Below are 21,633 nucleotides of genomic sequence, written 5' to 3' on the forward strand. Positions count from 1 at the left end.
GAAGTCGATTATTATCCACCTACATGGAAGTCACCGGACATAATTCGCACGCCGCCGTCAACACCGGCCATTGCCGCCGCTTATACTCTTGCGGCTTCAGGCACAGGGAGGCGTTGTTTTGTACGAAATCCAATTTACGCTATTTTAACGAGCCCAAATGGGTTTTAAAATGTTTTGGGAAAATCGCGACGGCCAACAGCGGAGTGAATGCTATGGCTCAGGCTAAAAAGGGGGTTTTTGTTTTGTTTTTGCCGGTGGTCGGTCTACGACTTTTCGAGTGTGAGCACATTGAACTTGCGTTGTTCACGCGAACGCGCGAGATCAAGTTTCGTAATGGCATTAGGAGTGTTGCAAGAGCCAGCCATGTGGATTGGGGTTGTACTGGGTGGATTAAGGTAGATCAATGTGGCCAAGTGGATGATGGGAGATGTGGGGAGGTAGTGGTAGATTATGATTCTAATGCGCTTTTAACTGCGGGATTTAGGTCAGTTGATAGTCGAGTCAATACAATACAAAGCAGTAATGGTGCTGAATGGGAGTGGATACGAAAGCCGACTGGAATGAGAAATCCATATCAGCATTCCAAGGTCGTAGCCTGGTGGCGATAGACCTACAGAATGCTCAGCAACATTGTTTCACAATCAGTCATTTCGGGTGAGAATGATTCAAAATGTTTCGTTTGGTCAAAGAAGCAGTGATGTCTTCGTGCACTACACCACCTATCTATTTATTATTTATTTATTTATTTATTTATTTATTTGTCGTCAATCAGTGTAGACCGTTTTACAATTGTTGTCCTAAGTGCTATTTTTACAATATTGTCTTTGTTTATATTTTTATAATATGCATTGATGATGATGATGATGATGGTCCCACCTCTTACCCCTACAAAGGTTTGAGCTGGACGATTTATCTTTAAGATAATTGAATATGACATTTTAACCAGGTTGGCAAACAAAATCGAACTGGTTTCAGTTACAGATATAGATTCCCTCTAAAGTTTACAGTTGCTTCACAGCGATATAAATGTGGAAAAGCTCAGGCGTCCACCTCTTAGTTCGCCTTTTTGTCCACCTAAAATATTCATAAGTATTACAAGCAATCAAGAGTTAATGAACAATCAACAAAGCATCCTATTACACTAGTAACCCCGCAATCTGATGCTATCATAATTTTCAGCAATGTCAGGAATGCTCACGAACCCCTAACATTTGCCAGAAAACTTACTACTAACTCAAGGTATCTTTCAAATAAGCTTCAAAATTGCATTTTTTTTTATCAAATGTTAAATTCAGTCCTCTATATCCGTAATACGCGCGCGAGGCTCAAACCTTTGTAGACTACTTTTTTTTTTAATTAATCTACTATAAAATCAAATATTAAAAATCCATCATCACCCTCGTGGCGAACAGAAATAGTTTTTGCAGTGCTACAATAATTATTAAAAAGTCGTTATGACAGCTATCCATATAAAATAATCCGTTAGAGATAACTTTGTCAAGATACAAAATTTGTCAATTCATAAAAAAAATCACTGGATAACTGTTCAAAAGACAGTTTTAACGTGTGAATACAGTGTCTTTTAAATTCTGTAAGTGTTGCTAAACGTTTGATATGTCTAGGCATCGAATTGAAAACATTTATTCCTTTATAATATAATGAATTTTGTGAAGCACAAGTCAAGAAATGTGGTGTTCTTATTTCAACCGCGTTTCTAGTATTATATCTATGAAAGTCACTTCCTCTTTCAATTCGATCACACAAATATCGAGGCAGCAAACCGTTAACTACTTTAAAAATGAACACCATAGTCAAATATACAATTCTTTGCTTCACCGACAACCATTGTAAGGCGTCTAACATCAAAGTTGAGGAAGTGAATCTATTACATCTCAAAATCAAACGCATTATTTTATTCTGCAAGCGCTGTAATCTCGATATTTGTGTTGCATTGGCCAGAAATAAAATGGAAGGGCAAAAGTCAAGATGAGGAGAGATGATTGATTTGTATAGCTGTATTTTACTGGCAATAGTTAAATCGTTTTTCAGTCGACATAGAATTCCATACTTCTTGGCAATTTTCTTGATGACATTGTCAATGTGAGAGTTGAACTTAAGTGTGTCATCAATAATCACGCCAAGATATTTAATCTCCCGAACGCGATTAATAGTCTCATCATCAATTACAACAGAGACGTTCTCATTTACTCGATTCCGCGAAATTACCATAAATTTAGTTTTATTTGTATTCAATTTTAACTGCTTATACTTCAACCATCTACTTAGAGAACGCAAATCTTCATTCAAGTGTAAAACGGCATCATCTAAATCCTTAGCTGCAATGAATAACACAGTATCATCTGCAAAAAGATTAATGTCGCAAAATCGTAAAACACGTCGCAAGTCATTAATATACATAATAAATAACAGGGGCCCTAATACACTTCCCTGGGGCACTCCAAGGTTATTCCCCACGGGACTGGAAACAGAATCATTAAAAACAGTCCGTTGAGTTCTGTCAGACAAATAGCTTTCAAACCATTTATATGCAGTACTCGTAATTCCAAAGCGCTTGATTGATCTTAACAATAAGAGCCTAGAAATTGTTTCAAAAGCGCGTTTAAGATCCAAAAAAACAGCAACAATCGTATCTTTACACTCCAAGTTATTTTTCCACTTCGCTAATACCAAATTCAACGCGGTTTCACAATAATGACCTTCCCGATATCCCGATTGTTCTGGTATCAACAAACTATTACTATTTAAATACTCCAACAGCTGAACTTTAACAACAAGTTCTAAAATTTTCTCTAATGTGTGCAACATGTTGATGGGACGAAACTCTTCGGCTTTAATCGTTCCAGCAACTTTTTGAATAGGGACCACTAAGGATTCCTTCCAAATTTGTGGCACATGTCCAGTTTGTAATGATTCATTAATAAGGTCCAGCAAGATGTGGCCAATGACATGAAAGCAATCTTGAATAACTCTAGCATTAACATTATCTACTCCAGCCGATTTTCCTAATGAAAAACAAATAACTCTAAGTTCATCTAATGTGATTGGGTGAAAAACTTCAAATATTGGGAACAAGTTTAAAATTACTTCTAGCTATAACGTCAGCGTGGAATTAAAATATTATTTTAATTTGGTTTTTGTCATTGTAAAGTCAATGTTATCGCAGTGCTTATTATTTGTGTCCATCATTTGGTTCATGGGTCCAAATTTGGCATAATTTGTACGATGACGATTTGTAGCAAATATATATCTATTTCGTAAATGCCTAGATGGTGTATATAAATTTAAGGATGGCAATAGTTCTATTGAATCAATGCGATGTGATACGATATCGTTTACGAATGAAATTATAGCAAATTTACGACGCTCTTTTAATGTTTGGATTTTTATGAGCATGCACCGGGCTGTGTAAGATGGCAGAGGAAATACAGTCCAACCTAACTTGCGAAGTGCATACTTTCTTCGTATGTGATTGAAAAAGGAGACCAAACTATGCTGCAATATTCTAATTCCGACCTTACATAAGCAATGTACAATGTTTTTATCGTATACGTATCGTGAAAGTTATAACAGAAACGTTTTATGAAACCAAGCATGTTGTTAGCTCTGTTAATAATTGTGTTATAATGATCTGTCAAAGTAAGTTTTGAGTCCAAAATATCACCTAGATCCCTGACTCTATCACACTTTTCTACGATCTGGTTTCCTAAAGTGATTGTTTTATCGGGTAGGATTCGTTTTCTACTAATGGTTAATTGAGTTACATTTGTTTTATATTTAATTGCAGCAGGCTTTTATGACACCAAGCATGGAATATCTGTATTTCCTCTTTGAATATGATGATTTTTTTTATTTTTTTTTTTCAATACGTTTATTTTTCCAGGCTTATTTGCTGTAGCTTTGCGGAGCCGATATTCTTTGTTTAGATAACAAAATTACTTAAAACTAACGTTAGTAAAGCGGGAGCCGATTACTCGCGGCTATCTCGAGGTTAGGGGTAACAAATTGTAACAAATGGATGGCAGGGTAGGGATTGTGAACACTAGGTTTGAAGAGTAATTTCCTCTTGATCTCGAACTAGGCAACACTCTGATGAAAAAGACAAACATGGGGGTACACCGATGGGCAGCTAACAACTTGGGAGAACACAAGATAACACTTACTACTAAATCCTCCGATCTATCCGTTTTAAAAACACATAAATTAAATTCAAATAGTCGAGGTCTCGGCTCGCCAAGACATCTCTAACGGGTATCGCGGGTTGTTTTCCTCGGGCCCTGAGGGATGTGGATAACTCAGATTTGGCAACACGGTGTAAGGTACATGACCAAACAACATGCTCGATATCGTGATAACCACTGCCACACGCACATAAATTGCTGCCTGATAGCCCAATTCGATAGAAGTGCGAGTCTAACGAGCAGTGATTGGACATAAGCCTTGATATAACGCCGTGGCTCAAGTCCAACCCTTTGAACCATGGTTTGTTCGACACATGTGGGAGAATAGAATGTAACCATCTTCCCAATTCACCATCATTCCATTTTTGTTGCCAACTGATGAGAACTTTCTGACGAGCAATGGAGAAAAAACCGTTGAAGGCGATTTGTCGCTCAAAAATATCGCCTTCCATAGCGCCCACCTTAGCCAATGAGTCCGCTTTCTCATTACCCGGAATTGAGCAATGAGATGGGACCCAAGCTAAGGAGCGGTTAGATAAAGCACTCAGTTTAGATCGTATTCCAGGCTGGAAATACGAGGAGTGCTTCATCGGCCTCCAATGAACTAAGACCAGGGCCCAACAAAGTCACTTTTAATCGAAAATCGTCAAGCGACGACGAAGCTGTCAACCACCACTTTCAATTGAAAGTCATTCTGTCTAGCGAAGATGTTCGATGTAAATTCGACGTTTGTTGATTGTTCACTCGGTTAATTTAAGCGCATGCACATAGATCTGTGCTCGTGGATGTCAAATTTATCACTGTCGGATGGTTTGTTTACCCATCAATATGGGTATTTTGGGAATCGGGGTGACGTCTAGAGGCCGAAAATTGATATCCGACGACATTTTAAGCTTCCGATTTCCGAGAAAAAGCGGCAAACACTAATGCCGACCCTTCAATATGAAATCGGGGTGACGTCTAGATATAGGAAATATATATGTGACGCCATTCTTAAATCCAAGATGGTGGTCTCCATTTCAGAAAAGTGGAAAATACTGTAAAATACCCTCAATATGGGTATTTTTGGAATCGGGATGACGTCTAGAGAATGAAAATGGAGGCTTCCGGTTAAAAAAAGTGGGAAATTCTATCACATACCCATACATATGTTTTTTTTTAAAGAACCAGTTGAATATGTCTTCTGGTAAATATGTCATGTGGTACCAATGTGGGTATTTTCAAAATCCCACTAACATCTAGAGACCAGCAACCGATGTTTGACGTCATTCTAAAATCTAAGATGGCGGATTTGGGTTAGAAAATTCCGATACATGTGGGTATTTTTGAAATCGAGAAATCGATGTTCGATGCCGATAAAATTCAAGAAAGCGTCGAATATCCATTTTCAGCATCCACACGTCGTCTTCATTCCGAAAATAACCAGATCTCAGGGTATTTGACACTTTTCCTGAAACCCGATGGACACCATATTGGATTGCAAATTGGCGTTGGATATCGTTTTTCAGCATCTACGTGTGTGTTGTCCCCGTTCGATAAATTTCCATATTTTAGGATATTTGAAACTTATTATCAAACCCGATGGCTGCCATCTAGGATTCCAAAATGGCGTTGGATATATATAGTACACTGGAGTCGCTTTTTACGCGGTTTTTTTTTACACGGTTTTTTTTTACGCGGTTTTTTTTTACGCGGATTTCGGAATTCACGCGGTTTTTTTTTACGCGGATTCCGGAATTTACGCGGTTTTTTTTTACGCGGATTTTGGTTTTTTTTACGCGGATTTCAGATTTTACGCGGTATATCGCTTTTTACGCGTTTTTTTCTTACACGGTCTTTTTTTACTCGGTTTTTTTTTTACGCGGATTTCGGAATTTACGCGGTTTTTTTTTACGCGGATTCCGGAATTTACGCGGTTTTTTTTTACGCGGGACGTATCACCCGCGTAAAAAGCGACTCCAGTGTAGGACATTAGACACTTTTTTCTGAAAACCGATGGCTACCATCTTGGATTCCTAAATGGCGTCGAATGTCAATTTACGGCATCTAAGCGTCGTCCACGTTCCAAAAATACCCATATCTTAGGGTTTTTGACACTTTTTCTGAGCCTAATGTTCGCCATATTGGATTTCAAAATGGCGATTGACAGATTTTCGGCACCTTCATTGTGAAAATACCGATATTGTAGGGCATTTGAGACTTTTCCGGACTTAACTTAATTTCGTTAATTTAATTTTCGTTTAACCCCGGATTGAAGTGAAAGTGGAAAGTCGACGAAGAGAATCGATCAATGCTACTTAGGACCTAATGCAATGTTCAGCTTGATCGCGGATTGATACATTGATACGCTACATTCGTGTAATCTCCATTTCACAAGTGCAGATGAAATGAAAGTTGAAGACAAAAGCAAAGTTCCAGTTGGGACGTAATAACTATTTATAATAAAAAGAGACTATCAAAAATTTCGATTTTAAGAATTATTATTTCAAAGGCACCTTTACTTCCCAAGTAACATTTTACGTTTTATGAAATACTACAAAGCAACTATAAAACAACATTCATAAAACCCTGGTCAAGGCTATTTTGTCATTAATGCATCCATCAAAACCTCATTATGACTAGAATATGTCTAGTTGGCCCACCCTGCAGAAGGTTCTGAAGGGTGTATTCTCGAAGCTCATCAAGATTGATTTACTGCAAAAGGTTGTATGACGAACGCATTGAAAACCATTTGAAAGCTACAATAAAAGCTATTTGGCAACAATAAAAACCCTTTCCGAGCCATTTCCCTTAGCCGCATGCTGAATCCACTAGGAAAGCATCAATCAAGATAGAAAAGGATTTCTGAATCCGATTTTATCGAAATAATTAAAATAAAAACTGATGGTATAAATATCTTGTTGAATATTCAAATGTATTACAATAGTTCTCATTAAGTGGCCTAGTTTTAAGTGCCATAGTAAATTTTATGTGAAATGTACGTGAAAACATCGAAAAAATTAAGTCCACCCTCGTAAAACGGCGATTTGACTAATTATTTAACATTGGAAAAAAAAAAATATTCTTCAGATCGATCTTGACCGAGATTTTTTTTTTATTATTTTCGCATTTAAAGGGTGCACGACGTTAGGCATACGGTCGTTAGGCATACGGACGTTAGGCATAATGTACGATAGGCATAATGGACGTTGGGCATAAAGGACGTTAGGCATAATGGACGTTAGGCATAATCTACCGGATGAATTCCAGAAGGATGATAATGGAGACCTTCTATTGATTGCTGACTTCGGTGACAATAATGAAAGAGCCTTAATTTTTGGAACTCATGAACGACGTCTTGGACAGGCAAAGTATTGGGTTACAGATGGTACGTTTGCCACAGTTCCTTGTTTGTTTCGGCAACTCGTCACTGTTCATGGAAGTATCGCTCCCTCACATCAGCAGACGGTTCCGCTAGTTTTCATTCTGATGACAACAAAATCAGAATCGTTGTATCGAAAAGTATGGCAGGAAATCCTGGAAGCAGCAGGTATGTTTTTACCCTTCTTACAAAGAAGGGTATAGATATCACTTGAAAAACCGACTATCGATCCGAGGCCCGGAGGGCCGAGTGTCATATACCATTCGACTCAGCTCTACGAGATCGGAACATGTCTGTGTGTGTGTGTGTACGTGTGTATGTGTGTATGTGTGTGTGTGTATGTAACGAAATGAATGCGCTCACGTTTCTCAGCAACCGCTCAACCGATTTGGACAAACTCGGCGCCAAATGATAGGTCTTGGGGTCTCATTGAACGCTATTGGACGGTTTTGGAATCGGTGACCCGGTTCCGGAGATATGGCCGGAATAAGATCCGGTGAATATGGGCCTTCACGCTGGATTTAACGGAAAACGTATCAAAACCATCATGTGACACATCAAATTACTACAGAATTCAAAAATAAGATCAATGCAAGTCGTGTTAAGTGTTCCAGACCACATTGGACACACTTGGACATGTTCCGGGTACCCCGGGGAAGTTGCTTGAATATGAATTGAATTAAAACTCATTAAATCACATTAAAATACGATGATAAGGTGATTGGTAGCCTCACCAAATAGACTACACCCGGATATATTCCGGGTACCCCCAGGCAGGGGCGTAGCGTCACTGGATGACACGAGGGTGGGGGGCTTGGTCACTGATAATGACAATAAAATAAATAAACTTGAATAAGTAAGAAGGGTCTGATCACACCATAGGTGGATAAATTCGGGTTTTTTGTTATTGAATTAAAAACCACAGAATTAACCATTCTTGATTTCATGAGCTGTTCTTTGGCATCATATTTTATTCAACCTTGGCTGTTTTTTTGTTATTAAATGAAAAATCACAAGAATTCACCATTCTTTATTTCATGAGCTGTTCTTTGAGGAAAACCTTTTCTTCTTTGACTTTTGCAATATGTGTGTAAGAATATATTTCAACAAATGTGTGATTTTTTTATTTCTAGATGCGATTGATTGCAAGATATAGTTCAAAACTAAGCTGAGTTTTTATTGTAAGATTACTTAACCACTATCGCTACTAATCATGGATCTAAGTAAATATGTAGATACGTCACTTATGATATGATAAATAATGGATTCCAAACTGTGCTTCTTAAATAAACTATGATTGTTTAACTTGTATCATTTTTTATTCAACGCTAAGCCTAATTTAAGCACTGTTTACAGGTTAAGCAGGTTTCTAGAGTTGCACAGCAGCAAGGTATTTTATGCCTAACGTCCATTATGCTTAACGTATATTATGCCTAACGTCCATTATGCCTAATGACTTTATGCCTAACGTCCATTATGCCTAACGTCCGTATGCCTAACGTCCGTATGCCTAACGTCCGTATGCCTAACGTATTTATGCCTAATGGGGTACACTCCATTTAAATGTTTGCTTATTGCTAAATTTACCAAAATGTAGTCATATCCAAGGAAATATAGATTGAAAATTGAAGAAAAACAAGCAAACTAATTGTAACATGGCGGTGGCATAAAAGTTGATTTTCATGGGTCATTTGCGAAAAAGTTGTTTTGCTTTCAAGAATTCCTTAACAAATTAATAAGGTTTTAAAATGGCTTTTATGAAGAAAACTTGCAGGCTGAATTGTATTTATCTAAAGCCATTTTGCGTGATCCTAACCCGTTCAGATTTATGGCAGCATTTATGGAGGCAAAGTTTGCCTGCAAAAAGTTAAACGTCAAAGTTTGTTTATCTTTCGATAGTTGCGCTGTGAGATCCAGGATTCTTCCAGGCGGTTTTCTCTAGATGGATTGGGAGCAGTTACTCAGATAGTTTGCGATACTGTTCTACAACATTTTGCATTTCAAACAGCTGGAAGCGCAATCGTTCCCGGAAAAGATCTCCTTCTTCTGGATGGTTACAGAAGTGCACCATCCAATGATGCAGAGATGTACGGTTGAATGAAATTTTCGAAGAGTCTTTCGCCGAATAAAATCGCTGCTTTGGATCGGAAATCGGCTAATCTCCGCTAACTTACAGTTTCAGTGGTTTGCTGTCGGTTGTTATTTCGATTTTCATCACAAGATCTGGAGAAGGCTGGTATGTTTTTCAACTTTAGACAATGTTTTATGAGTTCGAGGGCCCCGCTCACTTTACTCTTCTCCGACAGATGGTTAGTCGTTGGTGGTGTGCTGGTTCTTCTAAGGAGTAAATTTATCTGAAAATGCCTTGATTTTTTCGTCCCGAGATTTACTTGTCATAAATTTGGCATTTATTAACTATGAGGAATTACTAAGCAGGAATGTTTTACACTTTAAAATGCCATATTTAAACTAATTGGATTGTTCATTGCCGTTATAAAACCATCGTAAATCAGAGTGGATGCTAAATGGTTAATGAATTGTTACTTGGGTTCCCTGGTTACACTGGTGAAGAATTTTTCAACTAAATTGGCCATCATACAATAGGTTAAAGCAAGTAATTTAAAAATCGTATACTCACCGGGCCTGGTGTGAGATTTAGAACTGAGCTGTCCACTTTACAATAGGTCTAGTTGACAGCAACCTTCTATCTAGTCGAGATGTCGACTTAAGCAAACCATTAGTATCAAATGGCACTAGTGGTTAGTGATTTTTTCGAGTGAGTGTCATTCAGAACGGAACTGAATGACAAACTTCTATCTAGTCGTACTGTCAAGTTAAAGAAAGCAAAAAGATGTCAAATTGAACACTAGCGTCATATGGTGAATGAATCCTGAACTGAGCTGTCCAATAGGTCTTATTGATCAGAACAACCTTATCCAACACAGCTACCTTCTATCTAGTTGAAGTCGCAAGTTAAAGCAATAAGAAGTGAAATAGTATACTAGCAAAACGAAGTTAAAAAGTATACTAGTGTGTGATGTACATCATCCAATAAGTCTATTTCACTTGAAAAACTTGCAAAGACTGAAACCTTCTATTCAGTCAAGATATCAAGTTAAGCAAATAATTTATTAGTTTTTTTTTTAATCTTTATTAAGGCGATTTTTAGCCTTTGGCTAGTTCATGTCCGATAATTTATTAATGCCACCTGGAAGACAAATTCTGAGCTCAACTGTTTACCTTTCAATAGGCCTTATGCATCTGAAAAACTTTAATGAAGACCGCAACCCAATGATGTCATGGCCAGTGCTGCAAAATCTCGACAATGCACGGTGATATTGACAGTTCGCCTTTGGTTACTCATTTGAGCTAACAGTCACAGTCAAGGCAAACCATGTCAATTGTCAATGACAATGCTGTCAGTGACGAACATGTGTAGATTTTTTAATTAACTAAATTTGCAATGAAATTAAATGACTTGAGCAACACAATAACATGGAGCCGTCTGAACTGCTTAGATAACAATAATGTGACACAGAATATACGAAATTTTGTATTGACGAAAAAATTAATGAGATTTTGACGAAGATTTTTTTGAGGATCAAGTTTGTCTGTCGAACAATTTTGTCAATATCGCGCGACAGTCTGTCAATGACAATGAATAATCTCAGCACTGGTCATGGTCAATTTGGAGCTGGTTACTCATTTAGAATTACCCTTACGCCCTTGCAGGAAATAAAGATAGAAAATTTGTTTTCAATATCTGGTTACCCTGGAGGGTCACCAGTTCTAACCACCATGACATCACTGAACATTTCATTTAAAAGCGTAAAAGTGGGGCTACTCAGTGAGTGAGTCAAATGTTCCTCAATAATCTGCTCGAATGTGACGAAAATAGAGAAAAAATTTACCCAGTCTACACGGCCGATAGAAGTAACTCAATACATTGCGTAGCACCATTGGGCACTGTAGGGATACCCGTTAAACAAATTCAAAGCGAGCGCCGTTTGAATGCAATTTTAGCCATTCAACGGAGTTCTACGGTATTCAAGAATGTTTTCCAAGAAGATCGAGGAAAATTTACTCATTCACTAAGTAACTCCTTTTTGCAAATTTTGAGTCAAGCTCGACTCAATTTTGAAGTTAACCTCATTCGCCGTGTATTAGTAGTTTACAAGATAGGCTTAAAAGACGTAAGCATTTTATTTTTTCGAACAGATTGTTGAGGAAAATTCTACTATTTTGAGAGAAGTCCTGTTCAATTTTAGTCTCATCGGCCGTGTACGGGGTCGAACGATGTGACAGCCGTCACATTCCCTAGATGGTCTGAAGCAAAACGAATTGGTAAGCTCTTTTATAACCTCGCAACCGCTCGTCTCTCTCTGTTTTCTCGATAGTCATAGCAAGCGAGCACGTGATTGGTTGATTGCGGCCTAAAAATGTGTTCTATTTTTAATCGCTTATTTATGATAAATTACTATAATCTTCATATCAAACAAATCTTACATCAGTTCTGAATCAAGGGGTGTGAAAAGAATTTAAATCCATCAATAAATGGACAAGTTATAAGTGTTTAAAACCTAACACTATTTCGTTTCACAATTTTTTGATTTGCACCCCAGTAAAGTCTACAAAGACGTAATCCTACGTGAGTTGCCCTTTGTGTTCTTCCCCAATATTCGCTAATAGATATATTGGAAAGAATGGGTTCGATGAGCAGTGTTGTTCGTAATTTTATTGTGAGTTGAAGGTGACTCAACATACATATAAACTACAATGCGCCTCTTTTATGCAAAGATTTGCATTACTCATGGTTTCCAGACCAAAGCCTTTTTAATTTTTTTCTTAAAAATTTCGACTTTAATACACAACATATAAGAAATTCACAAGGTTTATTTTTTTCCGTTTTGAGCAAAATCTAAAACCTTAATATTTTTGAAAAATTGTAGCTCACAAACAAAAAAACATACATCACTAAATTTTTGATATGTTATGTAAAAAAATCAAAATTTTCAAAATATAACATGGAATAGTGCCTTTGGTCCCGAGACCACAAAAATCTTGAAAATCGATTATAATCAATGTTTTTGCTTAAAGTTCAAATTCATATTTTTCCTAAAAACCAAATTTAATAATCTTTCATTTGGGATGTTCTGAGGCTTAACATCTCTGATCACGCCTTCCTTCGGAAGGGAAGTAAAGCCGTTGGTCCCCGGTTCATGAGTTGATGGGTCGATAGGTAGGGTCCAGGTGTGGAAGCTGTCTCCCTGGCGTCGGTAGCATTGGTGCTCAGCACGGAAAACAAGATCGACGGAAAACAAATCAAGGAAAAAAAATCTTTCATTTGACATTTTGATCAAAAAAAATCAGTTCAGTGGTTTGAAAGTAAACCCTTACACAGAAAGAGAGCCACCCTTATGGCGAAATAAAAAACCAGTCGATAAGGAACAAAATTACCAATTGTTACTTCTAAGATCCACTATTTTTTTTTTCGTATGAAATAGCTGTATGCATTACCCATTCCATAGCAAAACGATATAGTGATTCTATTGAATTTCCTAATAAGTGGCAGTTTTGTGCCTTATCGCAAAATATTAGACCCGTTTATTTTTTTAATTTTGTCCATTTGTGACCATTTCCATTACGGTCGTTAAAAAATCCATTTTTTCGAAAACATGGTTGCCGGGAATACCGGGAAATATCCGGGAATTTGAAAAGTAACCGGGAAATCCGGGAAAAACCCTGGAATTCGATGAGAGAACCGGGAAAAATAAATTTACCATGCCATAGGAACAATTTTTTACACCAGAATTTCAGAATAAACCATTTAAACAGAGTGATTCTTTACAAATGAATGTCTTGCTCTATTTGCTGTATAATTTACTTCAGTTTCCCGTCTTATTGGTTTTAGCATTTAATCACTCAGCAATATTTCTAAATTGTAAAGTGCATTGGCCTTAAAAGAATCTGAGCTGTTGTTTTCCGGGGTTTTAACTTTTCGTCGAAATTAAAATAACCATGTAATTCTCATGATATGAATTCCAGAATTCACTTGGAATTCTACTCTGAATTATCATGGAATTCTTCTGAAATTAACCAGAAAACACTCCGCGTAATAATTACAGTTGAATTATTTTTTGTAATTTTTTTTTTCCTCTCTTCGGGACCTAACACCACTGCGACCAGTAATTTGATCTATTGTAATATATTCCGTGTATTTAGTTTAGTGCATGTCGTATTACTCCATCACTATTGAGAAATGATGAAGTATTCGATTTTTTTACAGTTGTCATTCTTGCATTTATCGCAAGGATCCGACTCTAATTGAAAGGTCCCGCTATTTATACCCTTCGGGGTGTCCCTTTGTCAGTCAAAATTGGATTCCTTGCAACATAATTAAGGAATGATACCGATAATGACCATGCATCAGAACACTAGTCTTAACCACTTCAAACTAAGGAACAACGAATAGAAGATTAGGAATCAATTAGGAAGACTAACTAACTCATTTTTTCCTTGTTTCAAGATCATCCTCGGTGGACAAAGCCGAGTCTTGTCACTATCAACGAGGCATAAAAAGTAATCCTTTGATTACTGAAAAATCCTGTTCCCCTAGTTTGAAGTAGTCAGGACTAGGAATCGGTGGTAGATTTTACATCCCGTAACGTACCACGAAAAGGTGATCTACCCACGTTACGGGGCATTTTTTGAACTTCCTTAAAACCCTAATAATTAGATTGGAATTCTTCTTAGAATTCCCTTTCAACCTATTCGGAGTCTTTGATTCCTTTGAAATTCTTTTCAAAATTTTCTTTTAACTCTATTCAAAACAGCAGAAATTCAATTCTGAAACAGCAATTCTCATACAAATATTCTCAGAACCACGTAGGAATTATCCTTAAAGTTTTTTTACAATTTCTTTTGAAATCTTCTAAAACTTCCGAAGAACTTAATTTCGAACTTGCATTCTTCTTCACAGACATTCCTCCAAATTCATCTAACAATTTTTAAGGACTTCTTATCAGAATAATTCTGGAATTCTGCTTAGAGCTTCTCCTTCGAAAATTATGTGGGATTCCTCCTCAATATTTGTTTGAAATCAACACTTTGAATCATTTTAAATTTTATTGAACATTTCAGGGTTTGTTCGCAAGATTCTATAGGTTGTTCTGTAATTTGTAATAACCCTTAAAATGCCTCCAAGTCTCAGAGCCTTGACAATTATGACCCATAAGTATGATAGTTTTTTTTTTTTCAAATCTGTGATTTTGAAATTTTTCCGAAATCTCATATTTTAATTATTTTTTCTCCAAATCTTGCATCACGAAGATTGTTATTAATCAATAAATTTTGAAGACAAGTTCTAGTTTCAGACTCTACACAAATGTGAAAGGCCCAAAATCTTGGAAATCTTCTTAAATCACTTCTTATTATCCTTTCAGTAAATTTTTTTCAGTAAATAACCTTTCAGTAATATTCTTCAAATATTGGTCTATTGGATGTAGATATTAAATTTCATGAACCATGTTTAGTTTCACGTTGAGCCAGTTCCAACGTCAGTAGGTTTTACATATTTTGTTCGTGTTTAACTTTGTAGTTCAGCGCAAGTACTGAAAAGTTAATATTTATGTTGGTATAGACAACGGAGTGAAGCGCATTTTCTTTATCCGATATCCCTAACAATTTCCTCTAATACTCATTTGTATCAAACTAATATTTTCTAAAACATTTTTTTTAATTAAATCATTTATTTTTCACAATTCTGTCTTATAACCTATTCATCCAGATAGCATTTTGCCTATTGACCTTAATCTATGTTATTTAATAAATTCTAGGGCTTTGAAATCATAAGACGTATCGAGCTTAAAAAAGTGATAGAAACTAATTTTTCAAAGTATCTCGAAAGATCAATGATTTGTTTTGAGTACATTAAGTGACTCATAGAGTTGAATTTATACTTTCAGCTTTATAAAATACTTACAGAAATTTTGCTTTTATTTTTCCCACAAATAACCTCCGAAAATTTACAGTTTTTTTTCGTTGATTTGTTTTCCGTCGATCTTATTTTCCGTGCTGAGTACCAATGTTACCGACGCCAGGGAGGCACAGCTCCCACACCTGGACCCTACCTATCGACCCATCAAACTCATGAACCGGGGACCAACGGCTTTACTTCCTTTCCGAAGGAAGGCGTGATCAAACATCCCGGCGGCGCCGACTGGGATTGAACCCAGGCCTGCTGGGGTGAGAGGTAATCACGCTTACCACTACACTACAGGTGCCGCTAAAATTTACAGTTGGCCGCCTTTTTAAAAATGCGTTCAATTTCGTGTTTAGTTGAATATTAACCGGGAAAACCGGGAATTTTAAAATGAAAATTCACTGGCTACCCTGTAAAAATTACTTTTTTTTAAAAATTCGTAACTTTTGAACCACTGGGTCGATTTCAAAGAACAAAGTATCAAATGAAAGGTAATTAAAAATACTTTTACTTTTAATATAATGATCAGCCTATTCTTGCAGAAGCAGAAAATAGGTATAGATTATGTGGCTATGTTAGCTATGTATCAATGGAGACGCATGGTAGTCTATTCGCAGAGGAGTATTGAGCGAAAACCCAAAACTTGATAACTTTAAAAAAATATATCTCAAAAACGAAAAAAAAACGCATCGCTGATTTTTTATATGTTGTGTAAAAAAGCCTAAATTTTCATGGACAGCAGGTGAAGTCTTAAATCAAAATAAGAGTATGTAGTGAAACCTATCTTTCACGGGATCTTTTTGAGCCATAAGAATGAGTTCCTCGATATCATCATTTCTTCAGCATAATACAGCTGCACAACTTTTGACGCAATTACAGTGAACATCGCTACTTTCCGGTCACCGCACTCATTAATGATACATTATCCTCTTCCAATTTGCGCAAACAAGCACCTGACATGCAACAACTGGTCCGTGCCGTTAAAGTATATCATACAATTCAATCCTCGACTCGATCCAGATGTCCCGATCCCCCTGACTAAGCCAATTGCTGTACGGCAATTGGCTTTGATGCAACATTGTTTCGAATAATAATACACATACACTTCCTCCATCCCCTGACCAACACGGTTCAACAACATCCAATTTCAATCTTCATTCCATCCGGATGGAAAAAAAAAATTCAGGAAGTGAAATAAAACTTGATTACACATACATGCCATACCGAACCGAACCGGGTTGGCAGCCATGTTCCGGATAACCGAACATACACACCTGTCCATCAGCCCACACCCACCCAGGAAACAACTTTGCACTGCTTCTACATATATAGAACGCCGACTGCGACGAAAACAGTTTATCACAACTGTCAGCTGCATAACCACCCCCCACCCGCACCACCCACATGTTCAACCCACGTGGGAAAGCGGCAAACAACCGGAGAAGGAGTATAAAAACGTACTTTCCTTGCAACATGCATTGCACATTTGGTGGGGATGAGAGAGGGATATCAATCGGCCGGACGAGGGAACCGGTTTTCCAGTCGAGCGTTAGATTGAGTGGCATATGTGTTGCATATTATTTGGGGCAAGAAAAAGAACAAGAACCCCCTTATGCTACGGTGCAGTGTGGGGGATGGGGGGGGGGTGCCTGACAGGGGGTAGAGTTTACATTTTCCGGAACGGAACTGTCGTCATATCGTTCTTCGAGTTGAAAGTTTGTGCCGGGGATCGAGATTGCCGCCCCTGCTTGGCACTGGTTCATTGCTTCGTTTCGGTGGAAATGGATTGTTCTTTTCGTTTTCGTAAGAGCATTGCTGCCATCTTGCCTCGTCGGTGCGGGGGTCGTCGAGCGAGGTACGAACGAGAGAAATTAAATTGCTAGCCTAAATAGAGCACGAAAACATTGCGGGTGGTCATGGTGGAGGAAAAACAAAGTGGCATTTCATAATCAAAGGTGCATGGCTGACTGCAAAAGAATGGGTCGGAGTTCTGAATGCAAGGTGAGCATTTTTACATATTTTCTTTTGAAATGGGAAACGAGATGCATGCATTTGAAATGGTTACTTGGAAGCGGGAAGGGGCTTTTGTTTTGAGCATCTTTGGCAACAGTAATACTAGGTCAGTGGAGTTATTTGACTTGGGGGAATGGAAACTTCATCAGGAGTAGTTTGATTGAGTGCTTATTCAATATTTAGTATAATCCAGAGCAACTACAAGAATTTGGCAACAATTTTCTCTGTAATTTTTCCTAAATCTTTCGATGACATGCACAGTTATTTAAGTTCATAACTCTCCAATATAATTACAGATTTGATAAATTCATCAAGTTAAATTCTCCAACTCGAAATGAATAAAAAAAAAACTACCTTGAATACCCTTCCACGGCATGTTAAAAACTAGTAATTTCTGCCAAATAAGTTCGTTCTGGTGTACTGCTAGTTGCAGTATCATGAACCTGGATCCACAAAATTCCACTGTAATGTGGAAAATGTATGGCCAATTAAACTTTGTAAACTTTTCGCTCGTTCTCTCTCGCTGTGACTTCCCCGTGACCTCAAAACTTTCTCGTCATCACCGACCAACTTCCACGATCCACTTCGCTCATTACAAACTATTTTTTCGGTGAGCCAGCTACCAAGGTACGGGAATTTTTCAGATTCCGAGCCTTCCGCACATTTCCCATGGGGAAACAGAGTGACCGGTTCGTTGGTTGAAACTTTTAATGAAATTATCCAAATTTAAGAGTCCATTGGGCACCGGGCACTGGGTTTCGTCCTTCACATGCGGCATACGGTGCTGAGGATGGGCTTACTCCGAGGAGCAAAATAAATACTCCCAACACATGCACAACTGCAAATGTAATTCCGCATGCACACTGCTGCACGATATGATACGGTCGGTATGGACTAGACTACTCGCACGAGCTCAAGCAGCCTTAAGAACTTTTTTTTTTCCCTGCATTCTTTATGATTTCCTACTGTGTGCACGGAAGCTCCGTGTGTTTGTTCATACCTAGTCTCTTGTTTATGCTTCCATTGTGCAATGTTTCATTTACACTTGTCGAGAGCAGAGCGTGCCCGACGACGACGTCACGGTTCTGGTCTGGACGAAGTGTAAAATGAAATAACTTCCTGGAAAAAATTAGATTGCAATGGTTTTCCCGAACAGTGGACAAGGTCGAACGGAAGAAAAATGATAAGAAGATCTTGATGAATGGATAAATGATAGTAGGTAGCGAGTGACGTAAATGGGTCTAACTTTTTTGAACAATTAGAAATGAAGGCAGTACGTCATTGAAAAACAAGCATTAATTTTCCTTGATGTAACATTCTTGCATATTCATCTGACTACGGAAGATTTCTCCCAGGCTTCCAGAACATTACTCAACGGTCCACGAGCAACTTGTGGTTGTAGACTTCTAACCATAAATTGGCTATAGCTTTTGTTTCGGGCAAACAGTGAGACTTTCCACGAAGACAGGAAATTTTGCTAGAACCATCGTTTCAAAAACTAAGCAAATTCGATAATTTCTCTTTTGAGGTTGGTATCTTCGCTATCTCCTCCATTTAGAGATTTGACCTTTGGCTGGTAGATTACATGAAAAAGCGTGATAGATGCCAATGTTTAGAATATTTGGTCGGTAGCATGATTTAAATTATTTATTTTGATCTACCTAACGCAATAAAATCAGGTCCTTATCATACTTCTGATCAAACTGTCGTTTGGTCGTTTTCGTGCTATTATTTATCGAAACATATTGATAATTGTAATTTATTGACAATATTTCGAAAATGAGCCGTGAAAAGCTTGAATGTCTGATTCGACAGTTGGCGTGGAAATGCTACAGATCCACGCCATGAAAATGAGTTATGAATTAATTTATTAATTAAGAAGCTAATGATTCTCATATATGATCATTCAACTAGAGATGCAGTCAAGGGCCTAGCCAGGTTTTAAAAAAGAAGGTGTCATGGAAGTCTCAGAATGTTGAAAACTTGTTCAGTTCAGAATCTTGAATTTGCATTATTTATTCGATATCTTGAAATCGTTTCTTTGCTTAGAACTCGAAGGACGACCAGTGAACCGGGAAATTTAAAAAAAAACCGGTAAAAATCCTGGAAAAACCCGTGAATTTCAGTGACAAATCGAGAACGAATTTACTTAATCTATTTTTCAGAATAAGAAAATTGGACCTTTGACTTTTAAGATTCTTGGACTAGGCTTGGTTTTTTTTCGATTGAATTTTAGAGAATATTTTAGAATAAATTTCAGGGTCAACACAAAGGTATTTCAGAGAAAATTAATGAAACTGGTGGGAAGAACTCTTAGAGATTTTAGACTCCAAGTCACTTGTGTGAGTTCAGAGCAGGCATGGAAAATCATTTACATTCATTTGCCTATAACTTTTTTCATCAACAGCATTACGCAAAACGACGTAAAGAGCTTTTGTAGGTTTTGTTATTAACTACAAATTTTTCCAATAATTCAAATCTGTATCTCTTATGCATCACGAACTAGAGCGAGCAGATCTTGTTACTATTTTTCAGTGAATGTAAAATACATTCACTGAAAAACAGTAGTGGCTTCTGTTCGCTCTGGTTCGTCATGCATAAGAAATACGGATTTGAGTTGTTAACAAAAGTTGTAGTTAATAGCAAAACCTACAAAAACTCAATACATTATTTAGTGGCATTCTGTTGATGAAAAAAGTTAGGGACAAATGAATGTAAATGAATGCACGAAATGAATGCAAATGATTTTCCATGCCTGGTTCAGAGTAGAATTTTTAAGTAGCTCTGTGGAAAATTTCAAGTCAATTGTGAAAGGGATCCCAGGATCCGTGAAAAGTACCTAGGAAATCGAATGTTGAAGGTACAATTCCAAAGGAAATATGAGAATAATTTTAAGGAAATTCCAACGACATCACGAATCTAAAAATTACTAGAGAATTTTATGAAAATTTCTAAGCGAAATTTCAGTAGGATTTAGAGGAGAACTCAAAGATAATTCTGAACAAAATTTCAAGCAATGCTGAGGTAAATTGTCTGTTAATTTTAAAGAGAAGTCAAGCAAATATAAAATAGAATTATGGAAGGAAGCTTCGTAGAAAATCTAATTTTATACTTTTTTGGATTGATCTGCAGAGGAGTTCTAGACTGTTGTAAAGACACAGAATCTGAAACTTATTTAAGAAGAATATCGAAATAATCTCTATAAAGGGAAATTATTCCAAAGGAAATGCTTTAGAATAGTCTAATAATATCCTGTAAATAGTTTTGAGTTTATTCTCAAGGTAGTTAAAACATAGACACATTTTTGAAGAATTCGAACGCATATCCAAATTCGACTCAGGGAAAATGCTGCAGTCTTAATAATGGCCCATTTAGCCTACTGATAACTTCGGCTTTCATTTTGATGCTCAATTTTAATATATATCGCACAACCGATAAAAATATCAAAAATTCCGGGAAAAAATCTTTAAAATACCGGGCAATTATGAAGAGCTTTGATTGTGTTGGTTTATTTCCTTTAAATTCCGTTATACTTGCTTATCTTTTGACAGATACACGTATTTCGTCTACTGCTTGCAGACTTCATCAGTGCCAAGTACTCAACACCACTTGGCACTGATGAAGTCTGCAAGTAGTAGACGAAATACGCGTATCTGTCAAAAGATAAGCAATTATAACGGAATTTAAAGGAAATAAACCAACCTACTCAAAGCTCTTCATAAAGGGATTTTGTTAAGAGGTTCGACAAATTTTAAAGACCGAGAAATTGCTGATTGGAGTTTAATGGTCACCAGGAACTCGTAGCAGGATTAATTTGAAGATTTTTTTTCAAAGTTCTGTTCCCTCATACTTTTCTTTCAGGTCTTGGAATTAGTTTTACAATTCTCCATAATTTTCCTTAAAAATCCTCAGAAAATTATTCAATTTATACTTGAAAATCCCTTGAAGTTCTTCTCGTATATATGTCGAATTTTTTTTTCGAAACTCCTTTAACACAGAAACTGGCTCCAGAATTTCCCAATTTCCTCAGATTTTCAATGTCTTCAGAATTAATTTTTCATGGAGCTCTTCTCAGAATC

The 21,633-nt window shown here is 37.1% G+C and overlaps 1 protein-coding gene across 4 annotated transcripts in view; it reads left to right on the forward strand.

Annotated features, from left to right (window-relative positions):
* The window catches only part of kuz (zinc-dependent metalloprotease kuz), a 299,784-nt gene that overhangs the window by 209,564 nt on the left and 68,587 nt on the right, over positions 1-21,633 (forward strand). The window lies entirely within an intron of this gene.

The sequence above is a fragment of the Ochlerotatus camptorhynchus genome, unplaced genomic scaffold (assembly GCF_037179485.1).
Source record: "Ochlerotatus camptorhynchus isolate MF236.1 unplaced genomic scaffold, CSIRO-AGI_Acam_v1.1 ptg000017l, whole genome shotgun sequence".
NCBI classification, from domain to species: Eukaryota; Metazoa; Arthropoda; class Insecta; order Diptera; family Culicidae; genus Ochlerotatus; species Ochlerotatus camptorhynchus.